At 34.5% G+C, this 23,105-nt stretch overlaps 1 protein-coding gene across 4 annotated transcripts in view; it reads left to right on the top strand.

The window, feature by feature from the left end:
• Positions 1-54: 54 nt before the first annotated feature.
• The window catches only part of CDH10 (cadherin 10), a 99,958-nt gene continuing 76,907 nt past the window's right edge, over positions 55-23,105 (top strand). For 3 of the 4 annotated variants that reach the window (XM_032698102.1, XM_032698125.1, XM_032698109.1), the window contains exon 1: positions 302-597. The gene's annotated coding sequence lies outside the window, so the exon portion shown is untranslated. Of the gene's footprint in view, positions 198-301; positions 598-23,105 lie in introns of those variants that run through there. The other variant, XM_032698119.1, reaches the window with a different exon arrangement.

Genomic DNA, 23,105 nt, shown 5'->3' with positions numbered 1-23,105 from the left:
TCAGTATTCATTAGTACGACAAGCTAAGCAGATGAGGCTTAGACTTCAAAACCAGAGAACCATTCTGGCAGTGAAGGGAGGGCGACAGGCTTTAACAAAAAAAGCTTTCCGTTTGCTGTACCCTCCCACCGCATTCACTTGCAAATCACTGTGTGCTCGGAAAAGCCTGCGCTTCCCCGATCTCCAATCTTCCCAGGGTAAGTGCTGCGGCTCTGTCAGCAGCGCCTCTCTCCCGCTCCCCTCCTCGGAGGGAGAGTGACAGCGTGTGTGTGTGTGTGTGTGTGTGTGTGTGTGTGTGTGTGTGTGTGTGTGTGTGTATCTGGGCACTCTGTGCGTGTGTGTGGTGGTGTTCCTTTCCCCCCCCCTCACCCCCCCCTAATCTGGAGCTCTGAATGAAAGCCAGTCGAAGGGAGAGCTCCCCCTTAGCTTTGGTTCCCGACTGTCCAGAGTTAAGTGATGCTGGGAGAAAAAGCCTGAGTTAGATCCAAGTGGGATCAGTCTTAAAAAAATAACAGGAGAAAACAGACCCCAAAAAAGGACTCTAATAGCTCGTTTTTCATTTGGTTGGGGTGGACTTTCTCAGAAGCAGAATAAAAGGTAGGAACCTTTCTTATTTTCTTTCTATTGATATTATTATAATTATAGCAAGAGCTATAGCATGGTGTTTAATGCAATTCATATATTTGTTCTACTATATACAACTTTTTACATTTTATAAATATGTGTCAGAAGTAATGACACAAGGGATAGGAAATAATTGCTGTGCGTTCGCTCCTCAAATTAAACCAATATCATATGTATTCAAGATTGAAACACCAAGTATTTTATGTTTTTTTTTTCTCCTAGTAAGCAGACTCTCTTTTAAGTAGCAGTTTCCATCTGTATTCAGTTCTTGCAAATTCAGTGTGGGGGGAACAATAGTGATTGAATTGAAAAAAGCACAGTTTTTCGTAGTGTAACAGTTATGAACATAGCATGAAACGTACACATATGTGCCCTCACTTACTGTATACCTGTGCAAGTCTGTTGCAGCTTCCACTGTTATTCATTCTGCCCTGAACTGAATTTCAGAAAAATTATCCACACTCACACTCGCAGCAAATGCTTCTTACGAAGGAAATCCCTGTGGAGAGGGATAGCAGAGTGAATACAGGCAATATTTCAAATATCTGTACAGAGCTATTTGCACGCAAATGGGGAAAATATCGCCTGGTTTGACATTTCAGTAAAGAGGGAGTGGAGGGAGAAGGGAAAAGGAGGGGGAAGAAAGGAAAAGGTGGAGGGAAAAAAAATTTTGTCCACACCTGTGTGAGCATTTATTGTCACTGACGCAATAAAATCCATATTTGATATGGTGTTAAATTAATGCAGCACAATACAAGTCTAAATCCATGCTTCCAACTACTAACTATTGATGGCATTGTTAGCTGTGTTAGGAATTTTCAATAGGCTAATACTGTACATGAGTCTACTTGTAGCTGTAGAACTCTAGCAGTCCTTCAGCTTAGGAGAATGCATCTGCACGTGCAGTCAGTGACAAGTAGCAACCAGCATTTTAAAACTGACCTATCATCACTGTTGCCTGTAATCTTCATCTTTCATTTCAGTAAAAGCATCTGTATTATCCCAACTGCATTCCCATTGCTTTTAAGGTATTTTTTGAGTTATACAACTTGTTGTACATGTTTGTGTATATGCGTATATGGGTGTGTATGTGCACAGGGTGAGGAAGCAGGTTTGTAGAAAATTGTGTGGGGTTTTTTGTGTTTGTTTTTGGGTTTTTTTTAAAGCTAGTAGGCTTTAAATATAGATGGTAACATTACTGGAGGGGAAAAGCAGAGTGGGAGACTGGAACATACTTCTGAATCTCTAAATCCATTTAAAATATGCTGTTTATTGGGGATATTATGAGTCTGGTACAAGCATTTATTGAGATTTTTCCAGTTACTCAAAATTTTATGTTAATTGTTTACTTTTTGAATTTAATAGTAATCTGTGCTGTTTCAGAGGAGGAAAAGAAAGAAGGAACTTAGGGAACTAAGAAAAGCAAGAAGGAAACATAAGTTATCTTCCTCAGGAGTTGAAAAACAGCTTTGTAGAGTCAATATGGGTTTATGTCAAGAGAGGAATACTTCTTGGATTATAAACTGTTAATCTAATTTGTGCCTGAGGGAGTCTTCTCATATTTTTATATACTTTGTTACATAAAAGTTTGAATGAAGAAGTGAGGTCATTTCTTTAGCAGCTTCTGTTAATTTTAGGTTAGATTTCTCTCTGGTTTTTTATGTGTGGCGTCAAGACAATTTTGTACACTCAGGTAGGAACTTTGAAATGTCTGAAGAGTGCTGACTATAAGGCATATATTTAAGCTTGAAACTGGTTCTGATTATTTGATTTTTTGTTACTTTGGATAGCATTGGAAAATACGTGTTGACTGCTTGCCTTGCCAACTCTTTTATATTCATAATGCTTTGTAACAGTTCACGGAAAAGAAAATAGCAAAATACATCTTAAAGAGTGTATATGTAGGACCTTATATATTCTTAAATAGTTTTGTTGGTTTTGCTTTAGAGTAAATGAATGTAGATTAAGACTAAAACTTCATACTTGCATGTTCTCAGTAGACAAAGGATCTGTGAAGAAACTGATGAAATACTGAAATGTGCTCACAGTAGACACTGTGGTTACTGTTCTTTTCTGTGCCTAGTTGCAGTTGAAAAACACACAAAAATAATGTTATATGTGGCAGCAAATGAACACATAATTAAATGTAGAGAGATATTCATAAAATACACATTTATACATGTAAAGCAGTATACAAATTTCAGTTGAGTAATGTAAGGTTTTTTCTTGTTAAATAATTAAATGGAAAAGTCAGAAAATGTAATTTGAAAATAATATCTGCCTCTGATTCTGAGAGAATAATTTCCTGATCTCAATGTGATTTCCCAAGGAAATGTGAATGAAATAGAACCTGTCTCATCTGGATAATTCTATGCAGGTGACTTAGTTGCTAGGTCTGTTAACCATATTTATAGGCAGATTGCAGGTCAAAGAAGAATAATGTTGTACCCTATCACACCACTGGGTTGCAGCACTAGTACAGGGGGGTCAAATGAAGATTGAAATACTGTTGAATAGTAGTAATGGGATGAATGTAGGGTTATGATAGCATTGTTTTAATTGATTAATTATTATCACTTGAAATCAAGTTTGTAAACACCAAGGTACTTTAACATCACATTATGTCCATCATAAATTGAAAAAAATCTACTGTATAATTAATTCTTCAATATTATGTGGCAGACAGAAATGGAAGCAAAACACTGATTATTTGGGCAGAAAATAAGGGTTTAAGAAACATTCTGCTATGAGCTTTTTAATAACATACTATTCGATGTATCATTTATTGTAAAGGAGGAAAATTGAAATTAAAAGAATATAAGCTGTTTTCTTATGAGCAGTTTAAAATATGCCTGAGTAGAACATTATGAAGAGAGACTTCACTGCACATAAGGATGCCCCATCATAACATGCTTTCAATTTCTCCAAATAGTTTGGAACTATCAATAAAAGATCGTAGAAACTAAAGGTACAGTTCACTGAAATATTGATTGACTAAACAACACACACACTGCACATCCTGCACCTTCAGATCTACTAATATGAACACTTGCTTTTTGATAAAAACCCCATACTTCCTCTGTTGTCCAATTTCTGGAAAAACTTGAAAGCCAAAAAAAAAAAAAAAAAAGAAGACACAGTGGTAATGTGAGCTCTAAATATTACCCAAATCTCTCTTCAGGCCAAGAGGTACTCCTATGTTAAAAGCTGCTTGTGTTTAGTTCCCTGGATTTACAGCTCTTCAGCTTTGAATCCTTGGCATGGTGAATTCTCTAACATGTCTGTTTCTGTGGGTTAACAACTCTACAGCAGAGCAATAGGAAAAATCATCATCTCTAGGGAGCTAAATGTGTTATCAGGCTGCATTACCACACACAGAAGAAAAAAATCAACTGGACCTGAGCACTACTCTTTTCCTTGCTCTGTTTTCATCTGGTGGGAAGCCAGAACACCACCCAACCAAAGGCTACTGAGCTTATATGTTCTCTTTATTGGTTTATCAGTCTATTTTTTAATATGTGGAGGATCTGCCAAAAATCTGCCAGCTGAAGCTTTATACACATTTCTTTTTACATGCAGTCTTCTTGATTATTAAATGTCAGAGACAATTACCTCAAATACGTGTGTGTGTGTGTATAGAAGAGGTAAAACAGGGACAACCTTTAGCTGGTATAGGGATTGCATTCTAGCAATCAGAATACTGTAAAGTTTCTTTCTTAATTTATCTCAGCATTTTATTACTTGACTTTTTCTGTAAGCTCCCACTACTGTTTCTTGCTTTTATGAACATATATGAAATAGATAATGTTTATCATTTGTTTGTTAAAGAAGTGTGTCCAGCAGGAGACATAAAGCTCTAGCAACACCTCAGAGGTTCTCCCCAGCTTGTACTGTCACAGGACAACTGCTCTGGGATGCAAACTCAAGTCTGCTAATATCTGTACCAACAAGCTGCATCAGGGGAATACAGAGATTTAGGAAGTTAACTGGGTACAATGAAAAACAACATGGCAGGTGTCCTTTTTAATATTATTCCCACGTGTACATCATTCTTCACATAATGTTTTTTATTTATAACTTCATTACAACATCTCTCAATTATAAATCAAAGTGAATGTTGAATCATATTCAAAGAGTAAGGAATCATGTAGGGTAGAGGGCATGTGTGTGTGTTTATGAAAAGGTAATGATCCAAAACATTATTTGTAAATAGGTGTTTCCAGAGTTCTGTTGCTCAAAAGCTGTAACTGTGTTCTTCTGTGTTTTACAAAAATGAAAAACCCTCTCCAAATATTTTCTCATGAAGAACTGTGTATGATATGACATACCTGTATGAAAGATGTATGTTTAGTGATTTTATTGTTGATATTCCATCACTTATCACATTAGAGATTGGTTTTATTGTATCATCCTATTGCTGTGCTTTGCATTACAACATAAAGAACACGAACATACCGTCACTTACCTAGATCAGATCACAATCCTCAAAGGTGAGTGCAATCCTCATGAACTCTACAATGCTATAATATCCAAACTTTTAGGACACAAAGAATGGATACCAATGTAATTTGAAGCACTATGAGCAAGGCTCAAAATGCAATGTCGAAGAGGACTGTTATTTTTTCTACTCTAAACTACCATAAAATATATATATAATTGAAGTTTTATTGGGTGCATGTGTCTACCACACTTCAGTAGTTCAAATGATATTTACACCTGTTTAATGAATGCTACCCCAAATAGCGAACATAAATAAACCAGATAAACCTGTGTCTAGGAAACTTAGATGCTGTGCATTCTGTCACTGGTTCCTCTAAGTATCACAGCCAAGTCTTACTTCCGCTGGAATCAAAGAGAATTCTGACCATGTTTCATATCTTACACATAAGGCAAAATACATGGAGAAAATTTTTGAGTGTTTAAATGAGGGTGAGAAAAGATGTAAGAACCCAAGGTATGTGTAACTATTTGGAAGTAATATTCAGAATAGAGGGAGAATGATCAAGTTTATTGTGCTTCTAAGGATTCTAAGAAAAATTATCCCGTAAATGTTTAAAACTCCTTTCTCTTACAAATAATGACCTGCCATTTTCCTGATGTGTTTTTCACGGGGAGTGGAACTGGGAAACATAAATGCACATCGATTCTGTTTGTGTGTTACTTGAAAACTAGTTAAAAGTAGACATTTAGATTAGATGTTAAGAAGAAATTCTTTATTCAAAAGCTTGTGAGGCATTGGAAAAAGTTGCCCAGAGAAGTTTGGATACCCTATCCCTTGAAGTGTTCAAGGCCAGGTTGGATGGGCCTCTGAGCCACCTGCCTAGTGGATGGCATCACTGCTTATGGTAAGTGAGGGTTGGAACTAGAGGTTTTTCAGGTCTCTTCCAATCCAATGCTTCCTATGACTGTAACAAAATGTCATTGATTCTCTCCATCATGAAAATTATAAGTAATACATTTACTAGAAGTTTGCACGTGCTAATCAGATTGATAAGATTTAATTCTTAAGTTACTGTTGGTTGTTTTTTTAATGTAGGGGTTATTTAGAAGATGATCTGGATTGTCAGATTTTAAAAATGATTGCAAAAGAAAATCCAAAAAAAATAGGAAGAATATAAAGAAAAAAATAGGTGAAATGTGTTTAAAACAAAAAAAACCTCCAAATATGATGAATTGAAGAAGAGAATGACAATACTTCAGTTCTTATTTTCTCTCCACCTGCACATAAATTTTAATAGCAAATTATGCAAATAACCCTTCACCAAAAGTTTACACCATGTTATAGATCATATATTCATTATGAGTACAGATATCTTCTAATTTTTTTTCATTTAGTACAGAAAAGATGTTTACATGTCAATACTGTTGTCTGCTATTATTATTTTTTCTTGCATCATAATTTTGATCCTGTGACATAAGCTATCCAGAACTACTAGCCTGCTGTCATAACTTTCTGCTAAAAAAAACAAAGCAAAAGCAACGTTTAATTAAAATAGTATTGTATTAAATGGTAAATAATACTGCAGACCTCGATTTTTGAACTAATTACTGGCATACACCTAATTATTTTGCACCGAAAAGAAACCATTTCCTTCTAAGGTTAGGGAAGCAAAACATTTCATTATAACATGAAATACAGTTTAAGATCTGCTTTAGCATATTACATCCAAGTTCCCTAAATACGCTACTGCTCCCCACTTCCCATGGCCAAGTTTTAAATAGCATTTTTGTCTTCTACTACTATTTCCCTTTGGGATAGTTTCCATAGGTTTTTGGCAGAAATCTGTAGAATCTATAAAAGAGCAGGATGTAGAACACTGTTGTGAGAACCATTTGGGGAAGTGTGATTTTTTTCTCCTTTGTTGGACAAAGTCTTTTCTGTCATTCGTGTGCTGAGATGCGCCCTTTCCCTTGAGTAAGAGCATGGTGCTCATGGTGAAGATATCACTGAACCTGACATCTTGATTAAAATGAGTGAACAGTGCCCCAGGTATATTAGATACAATTACTTCTCTCCATGACTTAATACTTAGGAGCATTTTATTAAGCTTCTGATTCAGAAGTTAAGGCAAGTGTTATGTGTGACTCGATCTACTTTTTTTCTTCTAGTTGAGACTGAATGGCATGTGTACAGATACATACTAAAATGGATTTTCCTCTGTAATAGTACTCTTTTATAAAATACATTCTTTTTTTCTAGCTTATACAATTACTTCAAATTTCCCTTCTTAAGTGTTTTCAAATGAAGTAGTACCCTGATTTGACTAATTAATTTGAGAAAATCTTTCTCAAGGTGAAAATGTTTTACTTTGTTTATATTATTTAGGCAGTCTTTAATCATTCTGATGGTCAGAAGAAACTGACATCTTCTCTAAAATTTATGTATATATGTGGAATATACATACAGGATTGAAAAATAAGACAAAATCATACATTTCTTCTTTCTATCCTTGGTTAGTAAGGCATCTGAACCACTCCGAAATACTTGTGCTATTTGCGAATATATCTTTATTGTGTCTTGGTTTCCTCTAGTTTTCTTTTGAGGTCAGAATAATGAGAATTAGAAACAAAAGAAGACCTAAGGTATAGTGCATTATAGTAATAATCCCTTTAAAGTTTTGATGGGCATAAATCTTCAAGAAAATTTAGGTCACTAGGCTTGAGATATTCCAAACTGCATACTCAAAATTTTGTGACAAAGAAGGAGAAATCATTTAAGTTCTGAAATGAGAAGTTTGGGTTTAAAAAAAAAATAAAATAACAGCATAATTGCATTTCACCACATTCAGAAGTTTAAATGATATTTGTTGTATTGTGTTTTAGAACTGAACTTACAGTCATGTACAAGTGAGCTTTTAAGTTTTCACTTCTAACAACAATCACTTAGCTAAAGTTAAACACAAATGGTAAAGCTCAAAGTAGTTCAGCCTTCTAAATTACAGGATCAAAAGCCCTGTGTTAACACACCAGTAAGTTCTTGTTAAATTTTGGGTTATGCACATTCAGGAGAGAAAATACCTGCTCATTCCTTTCTCCATGGCTGCAGCCATCGAGATCCAACCAGTAAATGCTTATGTATGTACTGCCTAAGGTTGTTTTGCCCCTTGAACAGACTGTGAAAGTCAGGTCTAATGGCATGAAAGCAGCCTAGGTGGATCAGACCCACAGCTACCAGTTAAATGGTTCAAGTTCAACCTCTGGAAAAGCACCCAGACAGTCTTGTCTTAGAGGTATCTGTGACTATTGGGTCATTTTAGATTTTAGTGATGTGACCGGTTCCTTGTTATTCTGGGTATGCTGGTTGGAGTCCATTTCTAACTCTAGTATATTAAAATCCTTCTTGAAACTGGGCTATTAGTTGTCAGGAAAATAGCATGAAAAAATGGTTGTGTAATAATGGTATGATGATTGAGAAAAAAGAATAAAGAATAAAAGTCAATTCTAAGTAAACAAAATTCATCTAAATGATTCTAATGTTTAATCGAGCCCTGACTTCCAAGTAATCTATTAGTGCTTTAAAATATATGAGCTAAAATGAAGTGATGTGAAGAAAAAAATGTTTGAGGGTAGCTTAATATTTTTCTGTACAATCAAAAATACTGACAATGGAGATCATGACAATACTGACACTGTTTTTAATAGTTGCTTTGCTGGATATTTAATAGATAAATGAAATGTGTGACATGAAATAATTTCCAGTGAAGTGATTATGTTTTGAATTTTTTTTGTCCCACATGAAGCTTTGGGGTTTTCTTTCAGTTTGGCTTTATGCAGTTAGTCCACTCTGAGCTGTTTGTGTCGTTTAGTACTACTCTTTGTGAAGGATGAGGTTTTGCTGTGGGAATAGAAAAACATTCACTTGACCAGCTGATATCTTATAAGCTAGAAATATAGTTTCTTCAGTATTCTTCACATTATATACCATACAGCTTTTGAAAGAGTTCACTAAATTTGAGATCAGCTTCTTTTTTTTTTTTTTTTTAATTGCAATTGGGATGGAAGATTGAGTGCAGTAAAGACATAATTCCTAATACATAGATTGTTGACCTTTGATAAATTTTCCTTAGGGAAGACTATAACTTTTTGATATTTTTTTCTTATGTCTGTTTAGTTTTTTATTAATATATCTACTGATTATGTTCTCACTTCCCTGTCCTAAAGAGGAAATATATCATTCTGAATGTCCACTACTTGTTCTTTGCAATTTGCAGAACACTTAAGCTTTAGTAAAACAATTTTTCTCTCCATATTCATCCACTCTATGGTAAGTCTCTACATCTCAGTGCTTGGTCAAAGCAAGCAGAATGGTATTCATAACTTGCTAACCAAATGAAAAGTCAAATACTGAAGACATTTCTTGTGAAATTCCCTGAAAAGTTTGTTCATTTTTTCAGATGGGAGCCCTAGGAATGCAGATATTTTTAATCTTTTAGTGCCATCTCGTGGCAAGAGGATAATTATATGAAACAAGGAGATAGTCTTTTCTAGCACACAGTTTCTATGCCTACCAGCAAAATTCCTTGCTTTGGCGATAGGTATGTACGTATGAATTTTAATAGTTAATGTCAAATGGCAAACCAAATCACTCACAGGACAAAACTCTCTTTGTTTTTTTTTTCTTTGCAAATGCCTATAAATATCAATTTGAGAAATCTCACAAAAATTGACTGTCATTACCACATAGAAATAGATTTTCAGTCTGTCGCATCAGATCCCTGTAGAACTCTTAAATTCTTAACTGATGCAAGGCAATTGTCATAGATTTTTATTGTATTAGTGTATTATATCTCTGTAGAATGCTTTAATACTTAGCTAGCTCAAGGCAATATCCACTTCAGCATCCTGTAATGTTTAACAGAAAGCCAAGATCTGTGGTAGCATTCTTGTTTTTCATTTTACTTTCTGGTTTTAGCTCAGAAAAATTCATACCAACCTGCATCCAAAAGAGAAGTAGCAGCACAAGAATGCTGTATATTTTCCTGATATTTTCACTGGAATTCAGCAAAATTAGTGATTTTGGTTCTGTGCTAAATGAATACTAATTTAATACCTTGGGTTTTTTTAAGATAATGCCTGTAGGTGTCTGTAATCAGTACAGATCACACTCTTGCTCAATTTCTGAAGGAGTTTTCTATGTCATAGTCCATATTTGATTTCTTAGCCCTAACTTCCATTCTGATTAAAGTTCCTAGATGCAAAAACGCTACTCCCTGTAAAAAGCTGGAAAAAAAATAAAGATGTAACTCCTGCTTATACTTAAATTTTTAAGTCGGGGTTCTCATTCCTTCAAAAGAAAGGTTGATTTTTTTTTTCTTTTTGAAAGACATATATTATAGTCTACTTCAAATAACATGAAAATATGCTCGTCATTGAAAATCTGTTGCAAATTATTACTTTGTGAGTTATTATTCCTCCCAGCTGAGGGAGTAAATACTATCAATCAAAATTAGTACTGAATGAAAACACTGTTTAAGATCTCACCTTTGAAATAGAAGTAGTGTTCCAATTGGATATTTTTGTAATGTCAGATGATTTCACTACTTTCTGTACACATGACCAATACTACCTTGTTCTGTAGTACACGCTTTCTAAATTTGTTCAGAAAATAAAAATATTATAGGAATAGCAATGCAAGATATGTTTTCTCTCAATTATATGGTGTATATTAAAATGTTACTCACTAGAATGTGATTTTTAATAAACAATCAGTAACTGAGGTACAGTTGCATACTGTGCCAACTCATCACTGTGATGAATCAGTCAACAGCTGAAGCATTCCTTTTGGTTAGAGATAGTGTGATTTTTCTGCTTAAGGTTAGTTGGGTTAGCTAGAGAGAAAACTCTGTTGTCTATCAGCAAGAATGGAGAGAAGAATCATAACATTAATGTAAGAAGATACAGAATTTCAACAGTTTTGTACATGTATGTGATAATGTCATGATTTCCTCCTCATCTCAGTAAAATTCTAGTAACAAGTAACAGACTCAAAAACTTTTCTTGATGCAAATTGAGCACAGAATATTTTAAAGAATATTCAAGAGAGGAGATGTAGAATGTTTTGGAGGGTGTTTTGTACATTTGGTTTAAGGGTTTCTTAAAACATATTCACTTATAAAAGCTTCAGGTAGGCAGACAACATGCTTCACATGAAAAACACGGAAGCAGACGGGTAAAAAATCAAGCACAGATACAGAAAGATGATGCAGAATGTCATAAATTACCAAAAAGAAAGTCTCCAGTGAGATGTGATTGTGTTCATGCAGTGCAGAAAAGCAAAAATATAACTGTGATAAGTCAGTTGACATTGTGGAGGAACAATGGATTGATTGATATGCATCCCTGAAGCACTTCAAATAAGCATTCACTTAATTTCCTGAATAGAAGAGTTTTGAAATTTAGAAAGTGTTGTAAAGGTTACATCTCTTAATTCACATGAAAATGCACTGCACCATCCTTCAATAAATGAAGGATAAAGCCATATGTAAAAGAAGCATGATATTCAGATAGAAGAAATAATAGTTTGGCCAAGGATTTGAGTAGAAATAAATTTGACATGAGATTAAGTGAATTTGCAGACAGTGCTATGTGGAAAAGAGGGACATAAAAGAAGGTGAAGGGATAAAAAGAGTATGTAGATAGCTAGGAAACTGTTTTGAAAAGATGAAATAATTCAACCAATCAAAGTCTTCATTGAAGTTAGAGAGGGAAGAGGAGACATGGTCAATTAAAGTGATTGTTCCTATTTGTGGAGCATCTGGAGGTGAAAAGAAAACAGAAATTAGTTATTTTGTGATTATATTCAGGAAAGTCTGGAAGTATGTAGAGGCCCATTTCAGAATATGTTTTTGAAAGAAGTAGAATTGCTAGAATCTCCTCATCTCTATTGTAAAATCCCTTGTATGACCTCTCTGCAAATTACACCTGTTGAATAGTAGATTTTTCTCTTTCAATCCCAGAGTGCATAATTTAGTTAGAATTTTAGGTAGGTAAGTAAATACATTATTTATGCTGGAAACCGTTAGATCCTGTATATAAAGGAGAGACTGAAAAGTATCTGTCACCTAACTTGTCTAGATGATCAAAAGGAAAAAAATGCTTTTTAAAACTGTTTCTGGGGTTAGACTGTCAGATAAGGTTGATCATTGATCTGTGGAACTTGTGTATTTAGTGTGTACTCCTGACTGTCAAAATTACTTATATCTAGTGTGACAACCATCTAGTCTAAGCAACATGTACCTTGGCTGTGGCAGTGAAACAAAAAAAACCCATCCTGCTGTACAACTGCAGTAGTACATAACTGACATGTTTCAGGGCCTGCATGCCTAGAGAAATTCTAAAGAAGACATAAAGGTCACAAAAGCACAGTTTCCCAACAATCACAACCGCTGTTCTTACATCCTAGAAGTAGGTATACCGTCTTTTCAGATACCTGCAGGAACAGTCTGAATGAGTTTGCTGCTATGACTTTACCCTTTGGAGATTACAATAGTCAGGACAAACTGAGAAGGTCTGTTTAAGTTGAAAAGAGAAGTGCTAAAATAGGAGCTGTGACACTGATATGTACTTTTTGACATTAGGTTAAAAAATCTTTCCTTTACCAAAGTGAACTTGGTTGTTTTCTCGTGAAGATGAACAGAGAAGACTAGGTATACATTAGCTGCAAATGAAGCAATTTTTTCCTTCCCTAAGTTTTACAGTGTAGAAATAATTTAAACACTCTTTGAAGCTTGAATACAGAAATAAGAAAAAAACTAAAATTATTTCTTACTGGACTGATGTAATGAAGTCAATGTGCTTCAGAAATAAAACTATGTTTTCCTGCAATGGATTTATATCCATCTTCTCTAATGTAAAGCACTATGAAACACTGTAGTGGAGATAACTGTCCCTTTTTAGTAAGCAAAGAGTCAGTGGAATTCACAGAATATTCTGAACTGGAAGGGACCCGTAAAGATCATTGAGTCTAGTCTTAAGTGAATGGCCCATATGGGGATTGAACCTTGGCAACTAACTGAGGCAACAAAAACCAAAAGAAATTGCAGTTTCTGAAAAACAGGAGCAAAATTCCCTGCCTTAACACATTTAAAAAGAATTTAACAATTTTTTTTAATAGCCTCAAGATGTCTTATGCAGGACAGAAACATTTTCAGAGAAACTAAATCCTTATGTCTCTAGAACTGCCTCTCCAAGAGTAATCAATCAAGTTGTTCTCAGCCAAAGAAAAAAAATATATCTCCAGATATTCCACTGAACTTATGCTAGTCTTAGACCAGGCTACAGCTCTTTTCTAGCTCCTCTGAGTTTCTGACTACTGATTTACACAAGAAAGAAATGGTGACAGTGATCAGCTCTCCTGCTTTCTCTTTGTTAGTCTACATTGCTATCCACAAGGACTCCACAGTTTTTGAAAAGACCATATTAGAGTCTTTCTTCCTACTCATTTAAAAAAAAAATCCCAAAGGAGAGTAAATAAGACCTAATCTGCACTGCCTCTTTCTGTGTGTTTTGGTACTTTCTCTGAAAGGCATTTTGGTTAACAACAGCAGTCAGGTGCTCTTGTCAATTAGGCCATGCTTGAAGTACTGTGTGCTTGTTCAAGTGGAAGAGTCATGAATGTGAAGAACAGGAAATTCGGGGCTGGACAGCACTGGGGAAGCTCCTCATTGTCAGCGGATTTCTGATGTCCTCTTCATAATTAGAGGGAAAAAGTTTGCCTCCAGGAAGGATTAAAAGCCACCTCCTACTCTGCATCGCAAACTTGGAGCTTGTATGAAGAAAACTGTAGAAGTTTGAGGGCCAGGGCATGTTGATAAACTCCCATGCTTCTGTGCAGGGGAGACTCAAGCATTTCAAAAATTATTTAAACTTGTATTTAATTTCCATAAGTGTTGACAGGATTTGATCAGATTTATAAATTTTAGCACATTTTATTTTTTTCTTTTAATGCTATGTAGATATGTACACACTCGTGCTTTGGCCAACTTAGTCCTTAATCAAAGCTGTCCTTATTTTGAGACTAATTTTCTAGCAGAAAATAAGAATAAAACAACTCTGTATTTCTGAGGTTAACTACTTTTAACTTCCAGTTAGCCATCAGTCTTACACACTTGTCTCAGTTCATGCTTAGTAGTACCATGTTTAGGATGTATCATTTTTTCAGACAATTCACTGGTTTCCACCTTGATTTTAATAAAAGCGTAATTTTAATTTCTCAAGAAATTTTAAGAAGGTAGTGTCTTTTTGTATAACCTTTCAATGATGTCCAGTAAGTATTTGTCAGGTAGTTGATTTAATTGATTTAAGGACCACAGTGCACATTCTGCTTAAGTAATGAAATGAAGAGGACACTGGAATGAATGAATCTTACATAGAATACACGTGATCAGAGCTTGTCCTGGCAGAGAAATGTAAAAAGAGAACGTACGCTGAGCTGATCATTCTTATTACCTAGGAAGCACTTAATTGTGCTTTTGCTTCAGGGTGCACTGAGTAGAAATTTTCACATCTAAAGCACTATATAAAATTATATATTTAATAAAACAATAACAAGTTATCTCACTTAAATACTACAGTGTTGTAAGTCTCACACTGCCAAATATTTTAGAATTATTAAATCTTCCACATAAGATTATAATATAAAATGATAAGGGAAATCAAATTACAAACTTTCATTTTTGTGCCTTTTTATGCACATATTTTACTCCTAAAATTTTAATGTTTGTTGTGTCATCCTTTATGTATTTCTGTTCACAAAGTTATAACCAACATTTTTGTAATGTTTTTCTATTGCCCAACTATTATCCAGAACTTGATCACCTACTTTCTTTCTATGCTGTGTGGGTGTTCGTATTATGTTCCTTTTATGTGTTATACTCTTTGTTTAGGACATATTTATGTTCATTACTTCTCACTTCATATTTCCTGCCAACCACAGATGCTTGACTTTCATCTGTATGATGTAATATAACAAATTAAAAATTGAATGCTTTGAAATCCTGGTTCTTGTGAAAGAACCAGGTTAAAAAGAGCCTGAAGTCCTTTGTGAGAAATTTTATTATGTAGCTGAAACATAGAATTATTTTTTATATCAAGATATATGAATTCTGGCTCGGCATACAAAATTCCTGTTTTAGTGTGTCACTAAGTACTGTCATATCTCTTCCAGGTATAATCTTCATGGGCTATATAACCAGGATCCACAAAAATTGGTTAAATTTGAATAGACCTAATTTTGGTAACAATACCCTGAAACCACATAAAAGGCAATTTGGCACAGTAGCAAGGAGAAACAGTAAAAAATTTTTCAGACATCAATAATCATGGGATGAGTCACTTTACATCTGCCTGGAAGCATAAACTATCTCCAGGTATCAGTACACACATCTAGATAATTCTGGAGATGCTATGATACTTTGCGTATGCTTACAAATATATTTTTTCTAGTGTTTCTTCACTCTTTTGCTCATTTTTAAACATTGATTTTACGGTGTACTCCAGTGCTTTTAAGAATATTCAATGCTCAACAGTGTTCATGATGTACAGCTACAGTTTCTGAATAATTTTCAGTATATATAGGTTATTATTTATGAAGATTTAATTAATGATAAGGATAAGTAAGTTTTTATCATATATCACTTATTAGCTACTGATAGGTATGTGAAGCAATGGGGGTTATTGAGTTGCAGCAATGTTTGTGCATAAGCACTGATCTCTTATCTATATGTGCATTGTCTTGTTGTTTGCATAACAGTAAAGATTTCAGAATTGCTGAAGGCTGCTTTTTGTCCATTTATTATATAATAATTAAGGAACACAACCACCACTAACCCCCCCCCCCTCAAACTGTATCCACACTACTTAGTCTGTAGTCTTATTACCTGCCAGAAATTTGAGTTATACAGGTGGTTGGGCAGCGCATGAAGGTTATTGAGTGAAATATAAAATAAATCATAATATCATAACTGATGGGGTTTTTTTGTTTCGAACTTAAATTGAACTAACAATCAGTATTCAGCCTAGAGAGGGAGCACTGCTATTACCACTAAATACCAAATAAAACTTAAAATCAAGTCTTCCTTTTTATTTGAGATTATACAGTTATGAGTTTATAGGTTTTGAGAACAGCACTCTATCTCAGTTTCATCCTGGGAACTTGTCCTACTAGTTGAGCTGGTTTACATATAATCTCTGGGGCTCTTTCCTTGTAAACACCCTGGTGGAATTTGGTTATCCTCTTCAAAAAGCTTCCATTTGTCTTGAGGTCTTGTACCATAATTGAGAAAAATTGGTTTATGGGGGAGAGAAGAACCAGGATGTCTTAGCTGTTTAATGGGAGATGAAACACATAACCCAGGGTACAGATAACATCTGAAGATATGCAACTTTACCCATTTAACACTACACAGGAGTGAAAAGCAAAAAAATACATCTTTCTATAGTGTGTTGGGGCTTCCAGCATTAAGTAAGACCTGTGTAAACTGTCTAGTCTAGGTGTTTGAATTTTCTTGTACTTCTGGTAAGTTTTTGCATTGAATTCTTTGACTAGTAATGTTGTGGCCTGTTAGAGACAGTCAAAGATATAAGGCATTTATAAACTAAGTAGACAAGACTGGGGAATTGTTCACAGAGTTTTGAAATAATCTGCCCTAACTCAGGTTCATCCATGTCCTCTGGCTAGGTATCATATTTTCATGTGTAAGTAAAAACATGCAATATATAATAAAATAAATCTTGAAACTTTCAAGTCTGATTAGGAAGTAGTTTACCAATTTAATAAAATATTGATTATTTTTCTTTTTTTTTTTAAGAATTTTTCTGTAAATTAAACTATATTGATTTTTTTCCTCTGCTTCTTTCCACCACAATCTCTTTGAAAACATAATATTTTAAGTTTGATGATAAAGGACATATCACATTAGAGCTAAGCGTGATTTCAAATGGTTGAAATATCTAAAAGAATCAAATATTATATTGGAGACTGGTCATCCTTAATAACAGTGTGATTACAGTTTTCATACTATCTTTCCTCTTTCAGACAGCATTTCTTCTGCACGCTTGGAATCATTCCATCTTCCTTTCCTTGAAGACACAGCGGGTATATAAGCATTAACCATTTTGTGTTCAGGCCCTCAGGCTGTTTTCTGTTTCCAGTGATGTTATAAGGTACTTCTGAAAATCCAGTAGTCTAAAGTGACAACTCTAAAAAAGCAAATGGACGGTGAGCTATTACTAAACAAAATATGAGTAGGCATTTAGTTTTTCAAATTATGTTTATATCCCTAGAGGGCTGTGGAAGCCAGCCTACAAATACTGCTTATGTTGAATCTAGGTTAACGGAACATTTTATTATTTTAGATTTCACAAAACTGTATGATTAAGATTGGCTCAAAAAACTTGATTCTTCTACTTTGTTCAGTTATTGTGCAGAAACGAAAGATATCTGAAAGTACACATTACATAATAGCCTTTTATTCCTTTTTTTTCAGTCTAAATAAAATGAAGTTCAGAGTTGGTCTTCTGGGTATAGCACTTACAAGATTAAGAATGGAGAGAGGTGGAAAAGGAAGTTAATCTCCAAGACAGTCTTAAGAGATGAATTGTACTATGTTAATGTGTGCTAGTTCTGTCTGTAGAAGCAATTATCATAAAAATTACCAAAAAAAATTAATTCACTGGGCTGGTTTTGTGTTTTGTTTTGTTGGGTTTTTTTTGTTTTTGTTTTTTTTTCTCAGCTACAAATTATCTCAGCCATTACTTCTTGCCTGTTCAGTAGACATGGATAACAGATAATCCCCTGTCCTGTTTACTGAAGTCTTTCATATTTCTAAGTTATAATTTATTCTCCTGTCTCATATGCCTTTGTTTTTTAATAACCTAAGGCCACCAGTTTGTTCACTTGTGCCAGTATAGTCATGACAGTTTCTCTTTTACTCTGATTTCTCCACACCTCTCTTAAGGTGTGGTGTTCAAATGGATCTATTATTTTAGCTGAGCCCTTCCCATGCTTGTCTGAGACATATATATATATATGTGAAGATAGACTTTATTTTCCTCATAGGTAGTAATCCTCCTTATATATTGGTCTCTTTTTTTAAATCCAGACAATGCTGTTAAATAATATTCAGTGATCTGTTTGCCTCATGCACATTTAGATGGTTGACATTTAGTAGTTTTTCTCTGTCCACAAGGCATGATAATTATTCAATCATAGGAAGAATTTAGAGAGGAATTGGAGTGGAAAATACATATTTTTAATCAGAGAATGACTATTCTGAAACTGTTTCAGCCAATTCATGTTCTATAGTAATGGCAAATTCATTAGACCCAGGGCTTTAAAAACCTGTAAATTGCAGTGAACAGCATGTGGTCTTTAAGCATTGTTGATTCCTATGCTGAGGTGGTTTTATTTTATCAACATAAGAATGCACTGCTACTGGGTTGCTGGGTTTTCTGAATGTCTTGTCACTGAACGAGTCACTCCATAACTTAATAGTTGCCTTGCTTACAGCTACACATATTGTCCAATATTGTTCTATCCACTTCAGGGGGAGTTCACATCACTTTCCACCCAGGAATTTTTTATGGATTTCTCCATTGTCTCATGGCTCTTGATTGTAAGCTCATATTGCTACACAGCTCACAGGATTGCAAAGCATGGTCATTCATACCTATGTTCTTCAAATAATCCTTCCCGTTCAATGCAGAGATCATAACATGTTGCTGCCAATAACAGTTGTATTAGCTACATGTCCTATATCTACTTTCAGAAGCAATGCTGCTGTGAGGACGTACTGTATTATCTGACTTCATTCATTCTATATGGAAAATATTATTCCTCCACTGAGTATTGAATCAAAATTTTCAATCGTGATTCTGTTTCTAATTCTCTTACAGAATTATTTCACCCTAGATGTCTCTGAATTTTCTTTCTGGGCCTTGACTTTGTCCATTTTACCTCTTTCTTTTTCTGTTATTCCTTTACATTGATATTTAGCAATACAGTGTATTTTATATTTCTGAGGTGCTTACTTCCCTATGTTTTGAATGAAATGATGGTGGCTTAGCCAAAGTCTAATTATTTACTGTATTTCCTATGCCTCTTTTGCACTACAAAACCTTTTGTTTGTGCCATACAGTTTCTTTCAAAAACTACTTCCTCCTTTGGTCTTCTTGTCTTTCCTGCACATAATATTATCATATTCTTCCAGTCCTATGGGATACTGCACCAGCTGTCTATTATGCTTATCATATGATTTTCAACTTTTACAACAAAACACTGTACAATTTTCTCTGTTCACTCAGTGTGCTTTTTGTATTAATACACAGATATCAAAGATATTTGATAGATGACTAATTCAGTACCTTCTTCATCCTTTCTGACTAGCTGTCACCTGTTCTTTTTATCCTCCTCTCCCTTAGACTGGTTTCCTATTTCCTGTTTATACCTAAGTTACACGACTGTTTTAGCGTACCCATGTTTCATCTTACTATATAATCCTTTTTACTTAGTACCTAATTCTTCCTTCCTTATTCCCCTCCACGTCCCATAAGAAAGAAGTCATCTTTATTTAATACCTCAGTGAAAAATGGCCCCTAAGTGAGGAAGGCTAAGAAGTCGAGGTCATGAATTTATTTCCAGAATATTGTTCTATAGAACTGATATTTTGTTCCTTATGAGAAGGTTCTCTATAAGATAAGGAATAAAAGGAGTTTCTAATGAAAAGAGTACAGTGATGTTACAGATCTTGATACTGTGGAAAAAACTTGCATACTTTGGTATAGATGAGCATTTGTAGCAGACCTCAGTAATTTGAATAAATAAAGCTCCTGGAGGGGAAATTAAATTGATTAAATTGGAGAAGGTTATCAAACAGGATTTGGAAAAACACTGATTCACAGAGGTATTGAAGAGGCTGGTGTCCTATTGAAGAGAAGAAGGGACACATACAGCACCTGTCAGGGTGGAGGATAGAAATGACAGCAGCAGTGCTGCTGCTGTGATCTGGTTGCTCTGTGACATGACTTCTTGCTGACCTCATTGTCTGTCAGGCAGCGTTTGATGTGTTACCTCACAAGTTGCCAGAAAAGTGCAAAACTTTCAAAGCTGGTTTTGGTATTTATGCTTTTTGTGGTTTTGATATTTATTTTCTTCACTATCATAAAGCTGTCTGTCTTAGAGTTGCACTGAGTAATATGAAGAAGAGATTGTAAGTTGGAAGGTTTGTTCACAGGCACAGGAAGAAATGACACTTGAGTTCTTAAATCTTCACTCATATAATAGTAATTACAAATGAGATATCTCTTTTACTTTAAAATAATATTTAAAGAAGAGGGAGGAAATAATTTTTTGACTTTAAGTTTTGCTGATGTTTATATATATATTTCATAACATTGTAGTTCTGTGCTTCTCATCACTGAAGAAAAAATCGATAGTTTCTTTCAATACCATAATACAGATTTTAAATATATATCACATTTTGCTCTGAGTGGCATCAGTGAATATCTTCAGCAAGTATACTTCAGTCACTTAAGTTGCTGCCTTTTTGTCAATGAAAATGAGAACAAATCCTTGACATTCTTGTGGTAAAATAAAGATAACACTGTCATTGCATTCTTATGCCAGTCTGCCTTTCTCAGACAAGTCTTTGGAAGAGGAGTAAAAGAAACACCAGGGATAAAAAGAAAACATTGAAAAAAGAAAGGATAACTGTCAACATGCCAATGAAAATTGGTGTTCAAAATATAGGCTAGAACAAGTAACTCAAGAGTGACACTGGATGGAAATTGGAAAAGTGAACACAGTGAGTCATAAGAATAAAAACATTCAGTGGGATGTATTACCATTTAATTTATGTGACCTTTACAGCCTGTTAAGAATCACTCTTACTTTCTGTTTAGAACCATTGATCCGTTGGACCTTAATAAATTGATGTAAGACCTCAAGTAACCTTCCTCCTGTGTTTGTCTAAAGTCCTAACCTTCTTATAATTGCTTTCTTTACTGTAAAGCAAGCTATAAATGAGAATAGGAAGTTTTAAATGCTCAGCATTGCTTCTTCCCATGCTGACATTAGCATTGGGTTGATGCATTTTTCTTGGCAGGTGCAACAAATAATGTTTGTAGCAGTACGACAGAGATCCTGTCTGATAAGCCTTCCAGAAGTGAGAAGCTGGATACCATCCTGTAAAAATATCAAAGTAGATTGGCTAAAACGGTAATTCTTTAGCTCCTAGTTAAGTCATGGTATGCTCTTGATGGAAATAGATTTACTTCCCCTGGAGTGATTTTGATAACAGATGGTCAACATTTCCTATATTGACACTTCCTATAATAATTTTTGCAGAAAGTGTCAGAATATATTGTAGTATGTGTACTCTTCTAGCTGCATTGTTATGGACTTATTTTGTAGCCAGCTTTTGGACAATAGTGTTACTAGAAGATGTAAGATTTAGGTTTTCCTGATGATTTTGTAACCTGAGAATTGTCCATCACATATACTTTTGTGATCTTCTATATTGTTTCCCTCCGTGCAATAGATTTGAAGAAATCTGCTGGTAAAAACGTACAGATCATCTGGTTCCTGCTATCTCCAAGAAGTACCTTTATTTAAGATAACTTTCTGTAAGAAAAAAAAAAAAAATGGATGATGTTCTGACCTAACCCTCTAGGCAGCAAAGCGCCACACAGCTACTCGCTCACTCCCCCTGCTGAGGGATGGGGAAAAGAAAGAGAAGGGTAAAAGTGATAGAAAAGTGACATAAAGAAGGTTTAATAGGGAAAGCAAAAAATGAATTGAGGGATTCTAACATGTTATGCCTCTAGTGGGATTAAGGGTGAGATTTCTTTGCTTTTTCTGTAGCTGATCAAAAATTTTAAAGCATTAATTGTTTTACAGAAGTATTTTGTGTTTGTCCAAGCTCTTAATTGCTAGTGTCAAAAAACTCAGTTATTTGCTGCATGCATCTCTATATATTTCGCATATGGAGATTTGAAAGGCTTTGCCTTTAAATACGCAGAACTATCAAACTCCCGTTGTCCTAAGAAGACCTTTTTTCAGGGCAGCTTTCACAGGGATCTGGGTGGTATATAGATCATTATCTTTTCATTTATGAGGATGGAAGTCTGTTTATAACTGAGCTGACAGTTTGTGGACATTATTGACTCAAAGAATTGGAATTAGAGAATTATTTTTTGCAGTCTCCTCGTGGTTACCCATTTGCGATCTCTACAAGGGAGATTTCAGTTGCTGTTCTAGACATCTGATAAGTTTACAGAAGAATATTCTGTAGAGAAAAATGTGCATATATTGCCTAGGACAGCATTTCTCCTTCAGAAATTATATAAAAATATTGCATATAATATATCACAAGGTAGGATTAAAGTCCTGGAAAAACACTCTATAACACTTCTAGTAGTTTTTAAACTTCAAAGATCAATACATCATTAACCACTGGTAACTCCTTTCAGTTTGAAAAAATTACTGTTGTTTAAAAAATCCCTTAAGTTAAATTATAAGCTATTTGTATTGTAATGAAACAGTCCCTTGTTCTAAAAAAAACCCACAAATAACCCCAAAAAACAGAGGCTAGATGGTAATAGACAGGCATAAATTATTCTAATATTCTAAATGGCTTGTATTTCTCTTGTCCAATTATTACTCAGTCACATTAATTACAAATAAACAGGTTTTTTTTTCACACAGAAGTATGTTTTGACTCCTGATTGACTTTTGATCACGACTGAACTATAAGCATTCAGTTTCCAATTATAATAGTAATTTATTCAGCTTAGATTCAAAAAAGAAAAAAAGAAACCATTAAAAAATGTTGTAAATATTGCATGCATCATAAAATAGTTACTTATATAAAATCACAGAATTCACTGTACAACAGGTATATTGCTATAAATCATTGAGTTTTACTGGGGTAAATGTAATCCTACACCAGTATTGATTTTATAGCTGACAGTATTTGTGGAAATAC

This window comes from Chiroxiphia lanceolata, chromosome 1 (genome assembly GCF_009829145.1).
Source record: "Chiroxiphia lanceolata isolate bChiLan1 chromosome 1, bChiLan1.pri, whole genome shotgun sequence".
NCBI classification, from domain to species: Eukaryota; Metazoa; Chordata; class Aves; order Passeriformes; family Pipridae; genus Chiroxiphia; species Chiroxiphia lanceolata.
This window is presented reverse-complemented; position numbering and strand designations above follow the sequence as displayed.